This window comes from Lonchura striata, chromosome 6 (genome assembly GCF_050655825.1).
Source record: "Lonchura striata isolate lonStrDom1 chromosome 6, ASM5065582v1, whole genome shotgun sequence".
NCBI classification, from domain to species: domain Eukaryota; kingdom Metazoa; phylum Chordata; class Aves; order Passeriformes; family Estrildidae; genus Lonchura; species Lonchura striata.
Window position 1 is genome coordinate 16,360,094 of NC_140708.1, and position 21,550 is coordinate 16,381,643.

Genomic DNA, 21,550 nt, shown 5'->3' on the forward strand with positions numbered 1-21,550 from the left:
GACTTGTCTTCCCTTGCTACTCTTTGCCAATCTCCACATGGAGCTAAAACTCCGATATCTTCTCATGTGAGTATAACAATAGACATGGGAGATGGTTTGCTGTACAGAAATAACACACTGAAATGGTTCCCTAGGAAAACCAGCACGTCTTGGCAACAGTTGTCCTGGCAACTAAATCTCCTGGCAGAGGGTGGTGGCCACTGATCTGTGGAAACCAATCCGTGACTCATTTTTTCTCAGAGACCTGAGTGGGTAGGGAATAGAATGGAAAAGCCTTCACCATTTGGTTTCCCCCCATCCCTTGCATTGAGAGGAAACTCTCACCAGTCATAGAGGTTATTTGAATGGTTATGGAATTCAGGGTTCTGGAACACAGATACAGGACATACTAATTACAAGGCATATAAATGGACATCATAATTTCAAACATCATTGTTTTTTTATTTTTTTTTTAATCTAGTCACATTAGGAACTGTCTTAACTCTCTCTCTACCAGGACTGAAAATTGCCGTGGAAAAATCACAGCAGAAAATATCAGCACAGCCATAACAGTACTAAACAGGGCAGAGATAAAAATGACAAAGGACATTTTTGTCTAAGTGGCTTTTCAGAAGCCTGTGAAAGCTTTGGTGGTCAGTCTGTGCTGCACGTATCACTGCACAGGCCTGGCCAAAGGCAGCCCAGGGCTCCTGAGCAGAGGTGGTCCGTGGCCTCGGACAGCGTGCCCGTGCTCAGCAATGCCGCCCTGCCTGCCCTGCCTCGTTCCTCCTGCGGCAGGGCCTCACTGCAGCGGCTCTGCCCCGGGGACCAGCACAGCTCGAGCCATTGCTGCACCTGCCCGGGCATCGGCCTGGTGCTCACGGGCTCAGAAATGGCTCTGTCCCAGCAGTGCTCACACACACATCGGCTGGAAGAGCAGCTCACAGAGTGTCCCTTCCCAGCCACGGCACGCTGTCCCCTCTCCCGTACCCTCCCAGCTCTGAGAGGCCTGAGCACAGCTTGCTTCAGCTCCTCCTGGGAATGCCCGACGTCTCCAAGAGGGTGAGGTTCACCTGGGCACAGCCAGGGGCTCTCCTGCTGGGACAGCAAATCTCCCTCCCAGGGAGAACCAGCAGCCCTTTGGCCACACAGCTTCTTTCCAGGAAATCCAGGAAAAGCAGTGACACAGAAAAAATTAATTTCATTTTCATGGGCTTGTCATCTCTGAGCTGTCCCTTTCAAAGCACAAGTGTGACTGGAGCCTCAGGGTGACTGAATGGCCAGCAAGGGGTGAGTGGTGAGCAGAATCTTTTGAATGGATCAGCTGGAAGAAATGAGAAGTACCTGAGTCCCTGCCAGCTCTGAAGGGCCGGCGTGAGGCTGAACAGGGCTACACCAGGGCATCGTGCTCCAGAGCAGCAACACTTCCAACAGGTGCTCAGAAACTGATCTGAAAGAAAAATTTCTGTTTCAGAAAACATGACTTGGCAACAAAATCATTTCCTCTTGAAATATTTCTCAAGGTTTATTCTACTGCTTTAATCTGAATTATGCTAATCCATGCATACGATGATTCTGTTTATCCATGAATATTTGGACACATACATTTTCATATAGGAGGAAAGCAAAAGAGTTTATTAGATGATAGCACAACCATTGCATGAATTCAATATTTTCACAAGAAGCAGAGAAATGTTTTTCATCAGTTTACGCTTCTCTTTCCATTACCTGCACAGTAAACTCAAACACAATAAATGTTTCAGGATGCTATTAAGCAGGTGGACTCCGGGAGATTTTCAAGGAGATGAAAAAAAGCACCTCAAGCAGTAAGTCATACATCTTGAAAATTGCATAGTAAACACTTGGAGACATATAAAATCCCACTTCTAACCTAAATGAGTAAACAACTTGAAAAAATGGGCTCAGACATAAAAACTGTGAGCTGACTACAAATGATCTGCAAATACATTGAAGGCCTATATTTGTTCAAATACATTATTCATAAGAAATAATTTGAGTTTTAGTTGTATGAAATTTATGTTGCATAAACTTAAGCAAATACTTGTAACCAAAAGCTGTTTTAAAGAATTAATGAGCAATCTCTAAATAAAATTCTATTACTAAATAAAATCTTCCCTGCTTTGCAAAGCCATATGCTTCCTTCAGCATATACATTAATAAGTACATCTCTTAAGAGCTGAGGCCTGGAATGCTGTGATAGAGAGCTTAGATTTGATTGAACTCTCACTAAGCAGGACTGGTGTGAGGTAAACAAGAGGAGAAACCATTGCTTTTGAAATGGTCTTAAAGTATTTAGGATTCAACAGCAACAAAGTCAACTGAATTCTTGAGCCAAACAGCTACATTTCTTCTCTAGGATCAACATTTCTGAATATTTAGTAAACAAATAAAGAGAAAGGGGAATGTAGCTTTTCACCTCTACTAAAACACTTCTGCTGTCCATCGCTGCACTCTTGGACACCAAATTTGTCAGTGAACATTTGAGGCTAAGAGGCACTGCAGAATGGGGTGGTACAGCTTGAACTGCTGCACCAGTGCTTGCTACAGAACAGCATGAGCAGTGGCTTGACTTACATTATCTGCAGTAACTCCATACTCCTCTGTACTGACTGAACTAAACAGGTGCATTATGCTGAAGCAATATTGATATTATTATTGTGTAAGTTCTCATATTATATAGAAGCCTTAATAAACCAGATGCTTTTACACAGCTGGAGATAACAGGTAATGTCTACAAACTAACACCTCCTCCAACTATTACCCCCAGAAGTTATTACACAAATAGATGAAAGAACTAGTCTGGCTTCCACAAATAGTTGCGTCTTAAATCTGAATTGAATGAAAGTACTCAGGTTGCTTGACCAACAGTTGAGACACTGCAAAGCTTTCCTCTGACAGGGATAGTACTGAACTAGAAAAAAAAAAAAACCAAAAAAACAAACCCTGAACAGCCAATATTTACAAACAATTATATACAATTCAAATTACTCAAGCAGAGTAGCTCCTACCACCTACTTTCCACTAATATCTACCAGTCTTCTTGTATTCACTTCAGCCTAAAATGTGAGTTGTACAAAAACTTCCTATTCTGCCTTCACTCATCCTATTTATTTCAAAGCCACTTTCAAAGTTCTGAATAGTTTTGGAGTAGTTTCCCAGCTTAGTCATGGGGCAGAGGCTGTTTTGCAGACTGACCTCCCTTACAGAAACACCCCAAGATCTGACTCTTTCGGATACAAGGACAACAGAGACAAAATTTTACATTTTGTAATTGTAAAGCACAATTTACTCACATTATGGACTAAACCAAAATGGACTCTTCAGAATTTGTGTGATTTTTACCCCCTCCCCTCTGGTTTGCCTAACTTATGGGACCGACCAAAGAGCTACCTGTTGTCATTAACCTTGACAGCATTGCTTCTCATTAGAAATCAAAGCTGCTGCATTTCTACAGTAACTTTCCACAAAATATGTCTTGGTATCTGAAAAATATTAGGGAATGAATCCTAACTGCTCTTAAAAGGCAGGTGCCAAAAATATGAAACTCATGAAGACTTTTAAGACCCAGGATTTTGAAACAGTAGATCTTTCCAAAGAGAGTGAGCCAAAGATATCTTGATGTGATGACAGAAATGCAAAAATGGGTTTTTTAATGTGTTCTGACAGCATTTCTGGAGTCTCCAATACCTCTCAGTCATGTCCCGTCTGACAGGAGCTTTACAGCTCCAGTGCAGTAAGAATGACTGTGATTCTGCCAGTCCCTTCTCTTGGATAGTCTGAATAATCTTTAAATGGTCACTGGTTTAAATACAACCTACAGTGCCAGCTGAAGTGTACAACAGAACAGGATCTTCTGGCACAGGCTGCTTCTGTTAGGAATTGCTCCCGTAGCTGAGCAATAACTAAGTTTCTGGAGAGCCCTTCTGCTACAGCTCAGACACAGTTCTCACCTTTTTGTAAAGTTTGGTGCCCCAAAGTTTTCAATGACCTCAATGAGGGCTGTGGAGTTGACAGAATTTGTGAAAGCCTATCACTTTTTTCTTTAATGAAACCTAATTTCAATATGTTAGTTTAAATAGACAGAATTCTGAAAAATATGAAATAGATCCCTTACAGCTTTCATGCATACAAGTGAAAACCCCAAAAATAATCATTTTCACACAACCTTTTCTAATCTTACTTTTGATAACCATAGGCTACATCACAGCTCTTCAGACACATGGGAATTGCCTCAAAAATGACAGCTAACTGAGGTCATGGGAAGATTTACTGTCATTAATATCACCTCACAGTAAGAAGGAATGTTCACTTCCTGTTAGTGAGTCACCAAACACAGTTTCTGTTTGTTTAAAATGATAAGAGCAGCATACAAGAAAGTTAATTTTCACTGATGACAAAGTGAATAGAGACTTATGTAGCTGACAAACTTCAATGTGAAATCTAAGCAGGAATGCTAAAGTAGTGAATTTGTTACTGAGATGCAGTACAGGCATAATGGGGACATCATTAATGCAATATAATAAAAAAATGTTACATATGATGTATTGGCAATATATGAAGCAACGTGAACATTTATACCAAGTGACACCCCAGGGAAAGGCAGATTAGAGTCTGAAGTTACCAGCAGGATCCATCTTTTCATTTACACCTTTGTCCACTATTCTCTCTTTACCACTCTGCTTCTATTGATCTCAGTTTGAATATTAGGATGCTTAAGCATTTCTCCTGCCTGTATATCATCCATTTCAGGTGATGGTTATGCTGAGCTGCTATTTATTCTATAGCACTAATCTCTGCTGACTTCCTTGGAGAAGCAAGCAGCCCAGCAGCTTGGCAATGAAGTGCTTTTGATGTCTCAAGTCACCTTCAAAAATATCAGGTTTTAATAATTTTCCACTAGCACTCCTGCCTTTTGAGAACAGGAACATGAAGAGGACCCAGAAACACAATACATCTAAATTGCTTTCAGCACAGCAGAGCAGAGTGGCAGCTTCTGGGAGCCTGCTGAGCAAGGCCACCTTATTTCCCAAAGTGACCCACATGTGAGAACACTGCATACAAATGCATGGCTAATTTTCCAATTTGCCCTGATGTCAGTGCACCTGAGTACTGCTGTTCCAAATGAAGAGGTTAGAAATGGGCTTCCACTCTGTAGCTCTCCAAAAGATCTAGGTGGTGCAGGATCAAATGGGCCCTGGAACCAGATACCCTGTGAGATGGCCTTTGCATCAATACTCGTGTTACTAAGATCCTGAAGAATTACTTCTGTCAGATATCTGAGAAAGCTGCAGTAACTCTGGGAATTTTTTTTTTCCTAGGAGGAATAGTGCATTTCTTGTACACAATAATTTGCTGTTGTTTATGCCATCAGTAATCACCACTGAGCATGCAACAGCTTGGCGGCATCCTTCAGCTGAGGGCAAAACAAAACCTGTCCAAATTGCCTGCAAACCCAAGCTCAGTCTGATTCTCCTTTCAAAAGGCATGAGGGAATCATCTAGCAGAATGCCCTACCTATGCTTCATCAGTTCCTCCTGTTTAACCAGGACCTTATCTCAGCCTGGAAAGAGGAATTGAGCCTTTCTTCCCTTTATATCAGTTTTTTTTACTTTACCTTCTCTGCCTACATTTTTAATGGGTTTTTCACTTCCTTTAAGAAAAGGTTGACCCCTGCCACCCTGCTCTTCTAATATCTGTAACTGCTGTCCTTTGTGGTCCATACAGTCCATGTTTTCTAAAAAGAACCTCAACACTTCATGACCCAATGAGTTGAATCAGAAAAGCTGAAGAGAAACAGTGCAAACTAAGCAAATGATGAATCTCACAACTTTGCAAACACTTGCAGCTTCCTCTTAAAACTACTAGGGTGCAGATTATAACTAATGAAAGGAAATCCTAGTCTTTTACTACAAATGCAAAGTATAATATTTGATACCTATGGATCTTAATTGGAGTTCCAGAACTGAATATATTTAAGAAGTTCAGACATTTGCATTTAGATCCTACTTGAATAAATTCCTATGATTGCTGAGTGGTCCTTTAAGTCTTCCTTTTAGCCTTAGTAAAATTATTTAAGTGCAAATGAGGCATTGCTTTCTTTGCAGTTTTCCCAGGCAGACTTTGGAAAGTTACCTGATGGAAAGAGGTAAAATGGTGAGAATATTTCAGTGCTATGCAGCTGATTTCTTCTTTCATCACAGGATAATGTACACAGAAGTCAATTTTCCACATGCACCAAACAACTGACCAAGCACTGACCTAGATACACCAGAAATATATAAATTACCATTTCAGAAGAAAATTCAGTCTCTCTTCTGAAATAAAATTAACCCCTAATACTGCATTGATTAAGGGGGTTTCTGTGGTAAATAGCAGCTGCTATATGTCACTATTTGGAATCACAGATTTTATTACCTTTTTTCAGAATGTATTGAGTTTATTGGAAAATGTGCAGTGATGATATTCTATGTATAGCTGTGCCATGATGATGAAGTGGCATTACTGTAAGGTATCATTATGGTGAGTTACTACTGGCCTTATTAGAAGCATATCTTGACTTTGGTCTCTATTACTAGCTAAGATTGGAAGTTCCTCTGACTGGAAAATTGCTGTTTTATATTGGTTTGCCTATCTTTATTATCTTCCTCACCATTTCCTTATATTTGCATAGAATGGCATTAGATGGTTTTGCCAGTGACATTTTAAAGAGAAAAACAGTAAAGCAAGGCAAAAAAAATAAATTAAAATACCTGTTTTGAGAGGATAAAGGCAGGATTAAGAACTGGGTGCAGGTATGGAATATTAGAGAGGCATTTCCTCCATCCTCCCCAGGCTGCTTACAGGGAAACCACAAGTACTGATGTGAAGCCATACTGAGATATGTGAAGCCATAACTGAGGCAGAATATATACTTATGAAAGGCTTTTGGGAAGGGCTAATGCAGTGACTGATTTGTGAGGCAGAAGGGCAAATTTGCCTCCTCTTCTGCCACTGAAGCTGCAGTGGTGCTGCATGAGACTTCTTGTCTGTGACCAGATTGTGGCTTCTTCATCTTTCCAGTGGCTCCCTTCAGCTGCCTGCCAGCATGGGTGAACACATGTGCCACCATCAGTGTCACAGAGCTGAGGCAGGGGTGGCAAGTCTTGCTTGCTTGAATCAGAAAGGTTTCAATTTCTCTGCCTAATTAGCTTCAGTGGAGCTGTAAAGCACAGTGCCTCAAGGTTTGCTTTGAAGGCACTATTCTTCTAGCCTTTATTCAGGCAGAGAGATGGCTTATGTGACTTTTCATAACCTTTAGTAACCCGTTCTTCTACACCTTTTTTTTTTTCCACTGGTTTAATGCCTTAATAGTATTTTCTTGCAAGCAGCTTCATTTCATGAGTACTCAATCTCTTATGACACATACATTTGCATTACAGTTCTATTTTTTCCTCAGCTTGGTAGTGGGAAATTTTCAGAACTTCTCTGAAGTTAAATTTATTTCTTCTAGCCCTCTAGAAACATCAGATTTCTGCAGAATTTAACAGGAGCCAGAATAATGTTTTTATGGGTCCAGAAACATGTAATTGACTGAGTAGCTTCTTTTAGTTCTAGCAAAAACATTTTTAATTACCTTAATAATGAGCAGAAATCCTTTAGCTGTAGGATGCTTGAGCATGCTTGGTAAGGATGTTGCCTGAGCATTCCCAGGTATCTAATGAATTGTAAGTTACAATTTAGACTGAAAAAACATTCTTAAGTCTATAGAATTTCTCTCTTTTTTTTGGCCTTTTATTTCCTTCTGGAAAAAAAAAAGAATTGGAAAAAAATGCTTATAAATTCTTCCCACCTTAGTGTAAAATATTGAACTGGGCTATATATCTTACTGTCCGCCTTTGAAAAAGGTATGAAGAAATGAAAAATCTCCTGAAACAACAACACTAGTAACAGATTTAATTCACTACCAGACCAGAGCCCATTTAATCATGGTAATCTAGAGCTGAAAGAACCATAGAAGAATAATTACCTGTGGAGTATTCCACCCTTGTTTTACATGCTGCTCTCATGTTCATCTAGTCTTTTAGCACAGAAGTGCATGAAATCAGGACATTTTATAAACCTTCAGATCAGTAAGGGTCACAAACATTCTTTCCATGCTTGGTAGGTTGAGGACTGTACTAAACATAATTTTAATAAAGAATAGTTGAACATAGTTACCAGTGAGACAAATTATAGGAAAGCCACTTTACTGTACCTGGACCCATTTTGAGCCCCGTTTCCTTTCTATTTCTGCTTTCTTTGCCTGGAGTTGCATTCTGAGCAGGGCCACAGCATGGAACATGCTTGCAGTGCTGGAGATGTCACTTGTTCCTGGGACTGAAGTGCTCAACACTGGCTCAGCCAGGCCTGCAAGGGTTAATGTCCAAATTATTGTAAGAGCTGATGGCTCTCTTTAACTGTCCATGGTGCATAAGGTAACTATATTACATCAAAGTGGATTGATGCCCTCTTTTTATTCTGAATTTCTGTTTTTTAATACATAAAATGAGTGTTCCTGGGCAGCTCTTAAACAGCACCTTTAAAAAGGGGTCTTTAAAACAAGCATTAATTGTAAAAATTTACTAAAATGGAAGTAGTAAGTTAAGGCTCCATCACATGGCACTGAGAGCTCTGGTATGAAAGTTAACTCCCAGGTTCTTTGCTCCTTGGTCAGAGTTAAGGGTTTGTCATGTCCCCTAAAAACAGGACAACTTCAGAGATGGGGCAGATGTCCAACATTCTTGGGAGCCCTTATTAATTGCAACATAAGCCACATACATATTTCAAAATGCCTAAGGGAAAGCTAAACATCTACACTAGGAATTACTGTATTGCATACATACATACAAACAGAATTTTTACCACTCTTACAGCTTTTATTCTTTGGTCTTTCAGACATGATGAGCTTTCAGTGAGGGCTTTAACTGATAATATTGGGGTTATTTCTGCTAAGCCACTGAAGTTCCTGTGAAAGCAAAATTCAGCCCTTATAATCCTGTCTTTTTGCTGTTTTACTCATTAGCTATAGGTAATGCCCAATTGCATCTGAGCTCACAGTTGCTCTGGATTCACTGAGTGTATTCAAACAGAACTGCACTAAAATCCAATTTCTAAGCTTATGATTTTGTAATTAGCAGCCAAAACTCATACAGACTGTATCTCTCAAATATAGTCATTTTCCTGACTGTGAAAAGAGGTAGATATGCACAGATAGGCTGCCTTGTGTGAATGACTCCAATGTAAGTCAAGAACAGAATTTTAAAAGTTCAGTAATAAGATGGTGAACATTAACATACCCTCTGTAAATCAGGAGACCAGAAATATGAATTACTTCTGACATGCTTAATGGGTGCCACGTATTCTGTTAAATTTAACATTATTACACTAGGTATAACATCAGAATTTCATCTCTATAAATACAGATTCTGAATTTTAAAGAAACCTTTTTTGAATGCAGCTCCATCGAAAGAAGACAAAATGGAAATCAGAGAGTGCACTCAGTTATTTACCCCATGATTTTTGTTGCTTTGAGAAGTTTCAAGCAGAAATAATTTTGGAGTTCAACCTCCCATTAGCTACTAAGGAATTAGTAGAATGATTTCAAATTCCTTCCCCATGCCACTCTATGCTCTGTATATTTACCTAATTAATCTAAAAAAAAATCTAATTTTTTTCATGGTAAATAAACACATTGTACAAACAAAGGAACAGCAGCTGATAATCAATTAACTGATATGTCTAATTCATGACTTATTAGAGACCAAATGTATATCTTAACCAGGCTTCTGGAGTATTTGATAATAGCAGCAACAATGCTTGTGAAAATTCTGCCCATACACACTGTGCATTTAGGAGGGATTAAAAATATAATGAGAGCAAGGAAGATATTTCTGTGGAATGCAAGAACTCTGGCTAATGCCTCTGTCAGAGTCAATTTGCATGATGCTGAACTTAGCAGTCAATACAAAATATTTTTCTTTTGCGATATATTCTCCTCAAGCTCATGGTCTTCAGATCCCATCTGAATTTCCCAGCATTTTTTACCAGCTGTCATTTATACAACATATCTGTTGTATAAAGCAGATATTTAATTATGGGGCTCTGTGGAAGACATCCAACAGAGATATCCCTACCTAAAGCAGAGTAGTGAAAGAAGTAATGATGCTTCTTTTCATTTCATATACCATTTTTCCCTGATCAAAATATCGGGTTTTATGATTTCACTAATTGATAGCCCAGTACTCAGAAATACCAGAGCCATCAAAGCTGAATAATCAAAATATTATTAGGGCTTTATAATGCTATCTACCACAACTAATCATTAGAGGACTTCAGCTGTGTCTTGTAACCATTTCCACATACATCAAAATTGCAATGATTTAGTCCTTGAGCCCTGATTAACAAAAGCAGGATGTGCCAAGTTACTAACTCAGTTTCAGAGAAAGTTTTTGAAAAATGACAGAGAAGCTGATTTTTCTTAACCCAGTTTAAAAGGAATAAAAATCTTGCCAGTATATGAAGCCAGAACTACTCAAGCACTGAAAAATAAGGTCTTATACTGTTTATCAGAGGAGAATATTGACCTCAAGTCATTCCTGTGGCCTCAGGGAGACACTGCTTTACAGGTTGCCCTCATATATCTGGTTACAGAGAGTCTAAACACAATAGTTTCTACCTTCTAAAATCTGACAGAAATGACAAGCCTGAATTTATTTTTAACGTGTTTGTTGGTATTAGGTGTAGATTAGATCTTAACCTCCTTCTATTTCTTCCTTATATTAGTCTCATGTCTGATTTAGGGTTAAAATCATTTTTTCATCAGGGAAACCTGGAGTACTTCTAATTCTGCTTTAACATGTTCAAAGATCTTGCAAGATAAGGTTAGCATTCTAATACAAATGGATCTGGGTTTCCCTGCTCTGTTATGCCATTGTAAAGTTACTGACTTTAAAGAAACACTATGGAGACTCCAGTTTAAGCAAATGTACTTTGGCCTCTAAGCAGCTACAACACCACCACGATGACATAATTGAATGCTAGTACTTATTGAGTTTTTTAGCATGTTAGAAGACACTACAGCTCAGGTAGCCAGCTTTACATTAGTCAGAAATGGTTTTCATATAAAAATCTGTAAAGAGTGTTTATGATGAGATCAGAAATATGCCAGCAACATATTTTTCTATTTATGTATTCTCGAGCAAAAGATTTAAACAGATTTATAGCACTGCATAATTTAAATAGCAATCGTTTGGATCCACTTAAGAAGTTGGAACCATGAATAAACATAAAACAGATAATTGCATATCCAAATATATCTTTTCTCCTTTAAAGCAACCCATCCAATGTCTTCATTAGTACACAAGCATTGGGCTGCTTGAGAGTCTGAGCAGGATTAGGGCTGGCACTTTTCCTTCAGGGACAGCACCAGGACAGGGGGATGTGAAACTGGTGGTAGCAGGATCATTCAGCTGCTGCTTGCAGTCAGGTATCTGCATGCAACATAAGGCACATGCATGTTTCAAAATGCCTAAGGGCAAGTTAACATCTACACTAGGAATTATTGTACTGCATACATACATAAAAACAGAATTTTCACCACTCATACAAGCTTTTATTCTTTGCTCATTCAGACAGGTCCTGTTAAATTCTAATTGTTTGAACACTTCCTCAAATTTGGACATTGTCACTTTATGTCTGTAGAAAGAGCCACTTTGTTGAATTTGTCCTCTAAATCATTTATAATTTGTACTAAAACAGGGAAGTATTTTTAACACTGGAACATACTTCTCCTGTCCTGCCATTTCCATGGTACAGAGCTATTTGTACAACTACAATCTTTAGGTAGGCAGTTATTTTTAAGAATATGAATTGCTGTATTTGTAGCCTCGTGCTACACAATTCAAAACAAAGATTTTTACAATATTTATACTTGGCAGTCACACTTACATACTTGTCTAATGAATAATTTTGTATCAGCTCTAACAGTCATTTATGTATCAAGTTTTCTGTTTTAAAGCACAAATACAGGAAAGGAGACGAATTAAAAGCCAATTCTAGTATTCAAAACAAGGTATGAACACATACTGCAATGGCTGCATAAAAAGAGTTCTGTTATTAATATCTAAAATACAAATGTTTTAAGAAACAAAACTTCGGCAAATTACTGCTTTAAAAAACTTAATTGAGAGATAAAAGACAAGTAAATTTTAAATTTTGTATTAAAAGATCCTCAGAATAACCCTTCCCTTAGAATCAGGCTCTTCATTCATACACATGTATATGCACATGCACACTTTGATGAATTTTTGGTGTTTTAGCTGTGCCAGTTTACAGGAAGCCAGACTGGCACCTGCCATACATGAAGTTATGACAAGAGAGACCAAAACTAATGTAAAGCTTAGTGTTGACACAGGAAGGAAGGAAAAAGCACCCTGCATTGATTGCTGCTTCAAGTGCTGCAGGTTGTTCTGTATGCCACCTGGCTTTTCAACAGTGAGGAGCAATTATTTACAAAGGTCACAGAATCTCCTAAAAATTCTCCTCAAAGTACAATGTACTTTTATTGATGTGGGCCTGCTACTCTCACTGAAATTAGTTCTTTTGTTACTACCCTCTTTCTGTATAAAACACAGACTAGGCTGGGCTTGAATAGGGCCATCCCCTGCCTGGCCCCCTGGCTTCTCTTCACACTCTGCTCTAAAGATGCACAGGGATTAAAAAAAGAAAAACTATGGAGATATATATAAATGCATATGGACATAAAAGAAAGTTGCTAGAAGGCTTGTGCTTTGACAGAATCTCATTACCCTGGGATATCACAAGGGCTGACCCTTAAGAACAGACTTTTAACAATGCTCTTGTCAAGTGTTCCCCACTGGAACTCTTTCTATATTTTTCAGCCTCTGACAGCTGTAAATAAATTCTATAGCTTTTCAGACAACAAACCAAGCTACAACCTGACCTCACTAAGAGTAGTAATTAGGAAGTGAGAAAGCTGAGTTTATGGTAACAGGAACGTTTTAAGGAGAAATCCAGGAGGACAAACACTAGTACCAAGAGTTAATCTTGTCAGTCCAGCACCTTTCCTTAAACTCAAAGAGAAAGACCACCCTCTTTCTATTTCCAGTTTCCAATAGATTTCAAATAGAGATTACAGGATTGTTGCTACCTGTTCCATAGAAAGGACACTGCTTTTCAATTCTTTATTTTCCCTTACAGCAGCAACTGGCAAAGGCAAAAAGATCACATAGGGCAACTAAAATAGTGCTTTTTCTTCCAGGCAGAGAATGAGAAAGAGAGAGAGAGATATCTTTGCAGGACAGTTTATAAAATTGAAATACCTCAGCAATGTTGGCTCTCTGAGCTATATTGAGGCCAAGACCTTTTGGGCAGGGCCCATAATCCTTGGGTCATTGACCAGCTTTACCTCCCACAGCTTATAAACTTGATCCCACCCTCCTCTGATCAAGGCCCCAGACTCAGTAAAACCCTTTCCATCAAATCTTTTCCACTGTTTCTTTTCCTCTGCATTTGCCCAGAATTCCCCCTTACCCTATACAGCCTGGACAGAGTTGGTACATTGCAGTATTTTGTTCAACCTTTTTTAAGTAATCAAAATTACATGTGCTGCTCAGTTACTCAATGAGGTCATGCTTCCTACAGGTAGTTTGATAGTCAGCAAAACATTTGTTATGATTCAGTCAATTCTACTCTCAGGCTTTTACTCACAGGATAGACAGTATTTCACTCACTACTCCTATAATACTCTTATCAGATAAATCCTTTTATCTTAAAAAAAAAAAGGACAGAATTAATATTCTGAGCTTAATATTCCGTTTCTTTTTCCTATGGCTGCAAATTACGGAAAGTCCTAGTGGACTTAGATGGACCATTAACTATAAAAAGTCACCACCAGGGTTCTATTTCAAGCCAAAACTGAACGATCAAGTGGAAAAAATCATCCCTCAGGTGAAACACTTCAATACAAATGAGGAGAAGCAGGGTATTCTGCTGGTTAGACATCTGATGACTGTAACTTCCATCTGTGCCTTGCTGAATTCTGGCAGTGGGCTGGACTGCTTAGTCTATTATTGCTCAGCCAGCAGGATGACTTTGTTATGGCAGGGGATGTGGGACAGCTTCCTCCAATAAAGGCAGGTATCAGAGCAAATTGGCAACTGAAGAAACAGGGCTTGAATGAGCTTATGACCTGCTTGTCTATAGGCAGACAATGCATCAAATGGGGATTGGAGTAATTTGTTCTGTAGGATATATTTAGATTTTGATTCAGCACATATCACTGCCTTGTGAATCAGCTCTGGTTTCCTACCTTGATGTACTGGGAAAATGAAGCCTTTTCTGTTTAATAAGAAAGAAAGGTATTTCTACTGCCATATAAAAATAGTAGGGATGAATTAAACATTACACCTTAAATGAAGTGTATTCCAGACAAAGCATGCTATACGATATTCATGCTTAGATGGAATGTCATGAATCAGCAGCTTTAAATCCTTCCTTTGAAAAATATTTGCTGGCACTTTGTTTCTTTGAGTGAAATATGTTTTTAGATGCAATTTAATGGTTGAAGATTGTACATGTCTCTTCAGTATAAGCAAGCCAGAATGTTATTATTTAACCATGTCCTTTAATTATAGGATTAATCTTCAAAGCATTGTGAAGCACATTTGCGAAGTCACACAGAGAATAAAAGGCTTACAGAGTATAAAAACCTCACAGAGCATAAGAGGTAGCAGTGGTATAAGTGAATGGTGATAATGAAAAGGTACCCATATGCTACAGCTATATTTATACACTAAGATGACAAGGCATATGAATGAAGGAACTGTGATGCTTTTGTCCCTTTTCACTGGCAAAGCCTACCGTGGCAGCTGTCTGTACAAGGCTACTGGAACACTTTACAAACAGCTCTTTCCCAAACCTGCATGCTGTGCATCAGCTGCATGGGGTCATCCTCACCAGGGGAGCTGTGAGGATGACCCCACGCAGCTGGGTCAAACCTTCTCCAGTACAGTTCTTTTTCAATAGGCTCAGAAGGCAGGAACTGATTTACCATAGTGGGCCCTACTATTATTTCAGACTATTAAGTTAAAACCTCATCATTTTCCTTCACTTTTCAATGAGACATCCCAGATGACACTCAGTCATCCTCTGATTCCTCCAGTGGAGAAAAAAACATATTACAAGCTAATGTCAAAAAAAGTTCAAAATTGGAATAAAACTATGCAATGCTGGAATATTTGTTCCAACATCTGTTGCCATTTTGCATAAAAATAATATATTTTAAATCAACTGAATTCGTACTTGACCGACTAAGAAAAGAAACAAGTCGCTACTACACTCCCTATATTTAATGTCATGAATAAATTATCTACCTCAAAAGGAAACAAGACAGTTACTTCTTTCTAATAAAGATATCAGATCTTTTCCTTTGTCTGTCATACTGCAGGTGTTTGACCTCAGCACCTGTGATTACATTATGTAGGATTCTTTGATTGGTATGCTTTTAAATAAAGAAAAAGTACCATATAAATCTCTTGACAAGAAATCTAACCTAGTGATATCAGGAACACTGAGCATAAGTTATCTGAGGATACTGCTTAATTAGTCTCTGATGGAATGAATATCTGTGCAAATAATTAGCATAAAATATATGCAGTACTTATCTAAAATAAGTGGCTCATTTGCCATATGTACCTCATGCAGAATATACTTCTAGATACTAATATTTCCTTTAGGTACACAAATCAGTTCATTATTTTCCCTCTTAGGTATTAAAAAATTGTGACTAATGCCCAGAAACTCACAGTGTTATTTTAAAAATTTAAACAATTTTCTAAACATAAAACAAAAAACTGCATTGGTTCATTTTCTGTACACTCTCACAGTGCTCTGAAGTTCAATTGTAATAGTTACATCCTTCATAAAACAATAGAAATCTTGGGGAAAAAAATCGGTGTAGGAGGGAGAATGGATCCAGGTAATATGGTCAAACATCAAGGGGAATTCAGAGAGGAAGGTGGGGCAGGCAGGAGAGGCTCTCTTGTGTTTAAAGCAATGCTGCCTGCTCACTTCACGTGAACACCTCTGGGATGTTTGACACCAGCACCCTCACCCCTCCCTGAGCACAGCAGGAGGCTCCTGGCTGGAGCCCTGCCTCTCTCCTCAGCCCCGCTGCAGCCTCCAAATGCCCGAGGAAGAGCAGGGACTACCCAGCAGAAAAGCTGCACGAGCTGCTTGGTGCTCCAGAGAGAAGCCCCAGTGTGCCTTTGTACCCCAGCACCAGTGCTCCAATCCAAAATGTGCCTTTGTACCCCAGCACCAGTGCCCCAACCCAACATGTGCCTTTGTACCCCAGCACCAGTGCTCCAACCCAAAATGTGCCTTTGTACCCCAGCACCAGTGCTCCAATCCAAAATGTGCCTTTGTACCCCAGCACCAGTGCTCCAACCCAAAATGTGCGTGGTGTACCCCAGCACCAGTGCCCCAATCCAAAATGTGCGTGGTGTACCCCAGCACCAGTGACCCAACCCAACATGTGCCTTTGTACCCCAGCACCAGTGCTCCAACCCAAAATGTGTCTGATGTACCCCAGCACCAGTGCTCCAACCCAAAATGTGTATCCCAGCATCAGTGCTCCAGCTGCTCAAATGTAAGGAGGCACAAAAGGAATTACATGTGTTAAAACCCAACACAAAACAACTAACCTGCTGGGTAGGGAAAGTAATTACAGAAAACAATTAATTTTATTCACTGAGTGGAACCTGAACCAAACAGATCTTTTCTGACATTACTGTCATGCAGGACTTTCTAGCTGAAAAAATAATTTTGCTCACTAAAGGGCAGCTGGTGTCTGCACTGAGTTACACGTTGGAGACTGAATTGGCTGTGGAGATCTCTCGTGTACTTTTCATGTTCTCTGTCAAGTCCTACCAGGGGTCATGCAAGTTAGCAGAAGCCAAAAAGGACAAATTACTTACCCTTCTCATAGGAATCCCTTAATCCTGTCTTAACACTCTGTGTTTCTTTAAACACAAAAATAACATGCTCTTTGTTTTCTACATTCTTCTCTCCCAGTCTTCATTTGGAATGAGATAAATGTTTGGAAATTGTAGTCTCCAAAATAAAAGTGTATAGTTTTCCCTGGTTCCTGAGCATTTCTAAAGCCACAAATTTGTGAAATTATCATGAGTTTCTAGACCTGTCTTTTACCCAAAATTATGGAGCAGAAAATAATGTTGATGAAAATATTAGCTCTCTATCATCATAAGTGCAGGCCTTACTCTAATATTTGCCCTCTCTTTCTTTTTCATTATCAGACAAAATAAAAACCTAAACATAAGTTTCTGTGACTATGAAGACTCAAAAAAAAATTATATATTAAGTGTTAACTTATAAAATCCTACGCACAGTTCAAATAATACCAATCTAACAGAGAGCATTGCATGGCCATATAAGTAATATGAAAAAAAGTTTACAATTTTGTTTCCATTACTTCCAATATTATAAAACAAAATTTGCAACTCAAACTTTCTTAGATGCATCTGGATTACATGAGATTAAAGCAATTGTAGTTTAAATTACTATAATGCAATTATCAGAGATTGTTACATGTCACAAAGATAGAATTTGAATTGAATTTGAGATAGTCAGGGAGAGAAATGATACTGCTGCTAAATTTTAGGCATTATTCTAGCTATCTAGATAACAAAGACATCCTCTATTACTTAATGCATTGCATTTAATAAAATCCATTAGTTAAACTAAATAATTCACAAACTGAAAACTCATGAAGCTGAATAGAAGACTATCTTGCCATGGCATCAAAAATTTGATATGCACATGTACTAAAAAACTCTATCAAAGGACTGGGGATGACTTCAGTCGGGAAAAAAATATGCTTGCTTTGATCTGTTCTCTTAATCATCTTTGATTTTTCACCAAGAACACTCTGTATAGTTTCAAAAGACAACTAAGGAATAAAAATATTCTGTTTAAAAACAGCAGAGTAATAGCACAGCATGACATTAATCCAAAATAACTTAATTTTCTTGCTTCTATAGACAATTACCTAAAATTCTCTGGAAACCATTTCTCCCTTCATTTGTGTTCAGTATGTATGTGTGTGCAAACATAAATTCACACAGTGTAGACAGAAAATCAGAGCACTGGTCAAAGTGAGAGAGGATCTGCTATAGCTCAGAAGGGATCTCTCATTTGCTCACCTAGAATCACCTCCATCGGTTTCATCAGAACCCCTGAACAGTTCTAGAGGGAGACATTCACAGCCTGGCACTGGTTTCATGGCTTCCTCCTTACCTAATACACTGGTTTTCTATAAAACTTGTCTTTATGGTGCTTCTGTAGTTTCTAACTGGTATGCAGACAGGTTCATGAGCAGAAGAAACAACAAAACAGCATTTTGTATCTTGGAGACAAGGATATTTAAAGTACTAGCTCCAGGTCACTGTGGAAATTGAGGGAGAAAATTAAATCCATAAAACAAATATAAGTTATCATATTGATGCAAAAGTAATTTACAAGTAGTCACTAAGGTTCATATCAAAACTGGATAAATGATCGGAAAAATATGGCAAACTTAAAATTTCTACATATGGAGTATCCAAAACACCAGTTGCTGACAGTAATTTAAAGCACCTAAACATTTTTTGTGTTTTTTCTTTGACTTGCCTTTATTTTCTACTGTTTCTTCACATATATCTCGTCAGGTATTGCCCATATTCTTCTATAATTTCCCCTTCTCTATCTTCCAATAGGCTTTTGCAGGATGCCATGGTTTTCTGGGATGCCTTTAATGTCTGGCCTTTAATATGAAACAGAAAAATTATGCATCTATCACCTTTCTCCTTTTAAATCAAATTATCTGAAAGTTTTCTCTTGACAACAAGAAGTGCAGACAAGTGTACATTCTAAATAAACAGGAATTCCTGATACACTAGCTTATGAGGGCTTTGCTTTGTCTTTCCCAAAAATATCTAATTGCCCTTTGAATTTAAATACATATTTAAATAATGTACAAAGTACAAAGTAACAACTACTTGATCAGACTAAGATTTTGACTTTTTTTTACCACACTTATCACAGTGCTGTTGAATTCACCACACTGTTGATATGCTTTCAAAATCCAACGTGGTAATGGTCTGAAATTTCTTCTGCGTGCCTGTTAAGGTGCTGGAAGAACAGATTAACACAGGTGCGACCAAAACAGATCAATGCCGTCAAAACACTTAGCAGACATCCTAAAGCAGGAGTCAGCAGTGCTGGAAGATGAGGGGGAAAGGGAAGCACGGCTGATCTGCTGGGCTGAAGCTGAAGCATCCCCCAAACGTGACCGGACGGTAATTGAGCTGTTCGGAGCGTTTATTCAGCGCCCGAGGTCAGGGCGGATTTTCTCCGTGCCTCCTGCCGCTGCCATGGGGCAGGGCCGGGGCAAGGCGGGCGGGAGCGGAGCTGGAAAGCCCCGCGCTGCTCGCTGCGGAGGAGGCGCGCCCGGAGCGCGGGCCCGGCGGGGCTGCGGCCGCGAGGGGGAGCGGCAGCCCCGCACGCCGCGGAGCCGCGCCCCGCGCCGGCCGCCGCATCCGCATCCGCGCCCCGCTCCGGCCATCGCCACCGCCATCCCGCACCCCGCTCCTGGCATCGCCACCGCATCCCGCACCTGCCACCGCATCCCGCACCCCGCTCCTGCCATCCTCCACCGCCACCCCGCGCCCCGCTCCGGCCACCGCCACCGCAGCTGGAACCCCGCCCCGCCCGTTCCCGCAGGTCGCTGTTTTGGGAGGCCGGGCGGTGCCGCTGCCCTGCGGGAGCGCTGCCAGGGCCGCCCCCGGCTGTGCTAGCAGCGGGAGAATCCAGCGGTGCACACATGTATGGGCCAGCAGCAACAGCGCTGACAAGGGATTAATTGTCTGTGTGCGACCTGCTTCCCTGCCATGAGTGGCTATATGTGTGTTAGATTTAATATCCTTACTGTCGGCTACTTAGATACTGCCAGGTTTGGTGAGAGTCAGAAAAACTGGGATTTCTCCCTCAGTGTTTTCTAACCTCAACAATACAGACTAAACTCATGAAACACCCACACTGCTGTCCAGCCCTCAAACAAAGTCATGGTGCTGCTGCAAAGGAATTTATTCCAGATGCACTTGTGCCAGTTGGGTGTCAGAGCTAAAGCACATTGCTGGGACAGTGCAAAGCTTGCTTCATGAGCACATCCCTGCTCTGCGGCTAGAGCACACAGCAGTCTCTGGCACTGCTTCTTTTGATTAAATGTACTCCTGGTACATTTCAAATAGATTTTCACACAGAACATTGCGGTCTCTCTGAAGGACTGTTTGACATCTGAGTCGTTCAACTGAACGTGACACACATTCTGTCATTCCCTTTTTATTTTGGGAACCAAATTTCACTAGGCTCCATACAAGTATTGCACATTGTGAATTTTCAACTCGAGCAGTGCAGAGTCATGAAACTGTAATCCTCACTGTAACGAAGTGCAATCTGATGACTCAGAGCCTTTCCTTCTCTTATGCTTTCTTTATGTCACGTGTAGTTGTTAATTAATTAGAAGATATGAATTAAAATGTCTTCCCTCTCTTAGCAATACTTCTGTATGAATTTTAATCATTATGCAGCACAGACATCCAAACTGCCTGACAAACAGCTGAACAAGGGTTATGTTGTTACATTCAAGACCTAATCCCTTTTCTTCTTAAGTACAGATAGATGTGTTTAATCTATTTAAATTTGCCTTAATTGTTTGAATCTACAGAAAGCTGACTGTACTCTCTGCTTTAATTTGGGTGATTCCAAGAAATTAATATGCACTAAGCTGTTTCCCTAGATATTGCAGACTTCTGCTAGCAGTTACAGTGACTAAGCAGATATAAAGTGCATTCCCTGGTGATGTAAAGGTACCCCACGGTGTTTGCCACTGCCTGTTTTTACCTTGATATCCAGAGACAGATGAGGCTCTGTCATGGTCTTAGGATGCAAGCAGCCATCTCACTCTTCTCTTCCTCTGTGCCACTTGCTCCCACTGCCATCAGTCCTTTCCCAAGTGTGGGATCGATGCCAAGTTGCCTGTACCAAATTTTCAGTCTGGACACTACGTGGGGAAAACTGGTTGCCCTTCCTTACACAGTTGCAGTGAATCAAGAAATGACATTTGCCATGTGTCACCTGGACATTTCCCCCTTCACACACAACACTAATATCAGCAAAAGAACTTTCTTCTGTGTTCAATATAAAGGTAATGAAAATAAATGAAAGAAAATATAAAATTGCCTATAAGGTAGCCAGATGGGCAGCCTACTGTAATGTTCTCATTTGATCCCGCATATGAAAGAATTTTTATTTATGTCCTCTTGTATTTCCCTTAAACCAGAAGTTAAACAATTATTTTTGGCCCTCTTGTGTATGACAAATAATTCCCAAGATAATTATTTTTCCATCAAAGCATTAGCTTTTCACTATGACTATACCCAGATTAAAATTTAAA

General features: G+C 39.7%; 1 long non-coding RNA gene across 2 annotated transcripts in view; it reads left to right on the plus strand.

Annotated features, from left to right (window-relative positions):
* LOC146767038 (uncharacterized) overlaps positions 1-21,550 on the plus strand; it is a 98,518-nt gene that overhangs the window by 37,635 nt on the left and 39,333 nt on the right. Inside the window, exon 2 of one of the 2 annotated variants that reach the window (XR_014956276.1) lies at positions 1-9,258. This exon is cut by the window's left edge and continues 26,444 nt beyond it. The exons of the other annotated variant lie outside the window; for it this stretch is intronic. This is a non-coding gene — a long non-coding RNA (uncharacterized LOC146767038). Of the gene's footprint in view, positions 9,259-21,550 lie in introns of those variants that run through there. 2 annotated transcript variants of the gene reach the window in all.